The 2,028-nt window shown below is 46.8% G+C and overlaps 1 pseudogene; it reads right to left on the bottom strand.

Moving 5' to 3' along the window:
- Positions 1-510: 510 nt before the first annotated feature.
- Positions 511-1,802, bottom strand: LOC101141251 (keratin, type I cytoskeletal 18-like; annotated as a pseudogene).
- Between the last annotated feature and the right edge of the window lie 226 nt (positions 1,803-2,028).

Here is a 2,028-nt window from a genome sequence, read left to right as displayed (position 1 = left end):
GACTATAGCCAACAACAATATATATTATATAGTTTCAAATAGCTGGAAGGAGAACTCTGAATGTTCTCAATACAAAGAAATGATAAATGTTTGAGATGATAGATATGCTAATTACCCTGATCTGATTACTATACAGTGTATGTATCACAGCATCACTATGTACCCTATAAATATGTACAATTATTATGTTCCAATTTTAAAAATGTTAAAAGTAAAAAAATTTAAAAGAAAAAAGTGAAAAAATGAAAAAACAAACTAAGAAGAAAATTCAACATATGAAAGTGTGTTGTAGGGACAGATTACGGGCAATTGCATTGGTTGACTTTCACAATCATTAACCTTATTTTGAAGTCTTATATCACAATGAAGAGCTGCTTTTTTTCTTTTAGGACATGGCTCCCCTTGGAGAATATGTTCACCTTCATTTTCTTTCTTTTTTTTTTTCAGACCAATGACCTCTGAACTTTTTATTGGCCTCCTGCTTCCCAAAAGTTACCTGCTTCTGCTGGCTCAACGCCTTAGAACTTTGGTGTCATTGGTCTCAGACCCCACTTTGCCATCCACCAGCCTGCCGATGGTGCTCTTTTGGATGGTTTGTATGGAGTTGCTGCTGTCCAGGGCATCACCGAGACTGAAGTCCTCCCTGTCTTCCAGCAGGCAGTGGTAGGTGGTGAACTCAGCTTCCGGCTTGACCTTGATGTTCATCAGGGCCTCGTACTCCTGGGTCTGGTGCTGCCCCTCTGTCTGGGTCTGTGCCAACTCTGACTCCAAGTGCAGCAGGACCCCATTGAGCTGCTCCCTCTGCATGGTGTAGTGAACCTCCACCACCCTCAGGCTGTTCTCCAAGCTGGCCTTCAGATATTGAGTCCAGGTCAATCTCTAAGGACTGAAGTGTATGTCTCAGCTCCGTGAGCATCATCTTAGCAGCTCCATGGACTGCTAAGATGACATTTACATCTAAGCGGACTGCGTGGTGACCACTGTGGTGCCCTCCTTAGTCTGCTGGGACCAGTACTTGTCCAGCTCCTCTCGGTTCTTCTGAGCCAGCTCATCATACTGGGACTGGATGTCTGCCCTGATCTTGCTGATGTACCGAGATCTGGGGGCATCTACCTCCATGATTAACCCACAGCTGGCAATCTGGGCTTGTAGGTCTTTTACTTCCTCTTCACGGTTCTTCTCCATGAAGAGCAGCTCCTCCTTGAGAGCCTTGATCTCTGTCTCTGGCTGCAGCCAAGTGACATCAACGACCTCGCAGATCTCATGGATGTCACTCTCCACAGACTGGCGCATGGCCAGCTGTGTCTCATACTTGACTCTAAAGTCATCAGCAGCAAGACGGGCATTTTCAACCTGAAAAATGATGCAGGCATTGTCCACAGAATTATCTGAGCCCTTAGGTTCTTGATGGTCTTGAAGTAATGCCCCTAGTCTCTGACCTGGGGTCCCTTCTATGCCAGGTGTTTCCAGATTTTGCTCTTGAGCCTCTGATTCTTGGTCTGCAGGCTCCTCACTCTGTCCAGGTGGGAGACCAGGCAGTCATTCAGGCCTTGCATGTTTCCTTTTTGCTCTGGATGCCCCCCATTCCCACCAGACCCTTGGCCATCCCTGCAGCCAGGTCCCCAGACTCCCAGTCTCCTTGGAAGCTGGTGGAGCAGGACATGAAGATCCAGGAGAATAAGCCCCCAGCACCTGCATAGACACTGGCCACGCTGCTCGTGAGCCAGACACTGTGCCTGGGTGACAGAGCTTAGCGACCAGTAGTTGGTGGAGAAGGTGGTGGAATGAGAGATGAAGCTCATGTTGTCTTGGGAGGAAAGAAAGGGGACAGGATTCAGGTTCTGTCCCCACCTTCATTTTCCACGCAGCACTGCTCTTTTTGAAATTCTTCTGGTTTGATATATGCTGACATGAGCATTCCCTATTAAAATTTCCCATCTTCTGTCTTTTGTGCCATGCTTCTATGTTTGTTGTTGTTTGTTTCTTTTTTAGACAGAGTCTTGCTCTGTCACCCAGGCTGGAGTGCAA

The sequence above is a fragment of the Gorilla gorilla genome, chromosome 16 (genome assembly GCF_029281585.2).
Source record: "Gorilla gorilla gorilla isolate KB3781 chromosome 16, NHGRI_mGorGor1-v2.1_pri, whole genome shotgun sequence".
Classification (NCBI taxonomy): domain Eukaryota; kingdom Metazoa; phylum Chordata; class Mammalia; order Primates; family Hominidae; genus Gorilla; species Gorilla gorilla.
The sequence above is the reverse complement of the archived record's forward strand: the minus strand, read 5'-3'. Positions and strand labels throughout refer to the sequence as shown.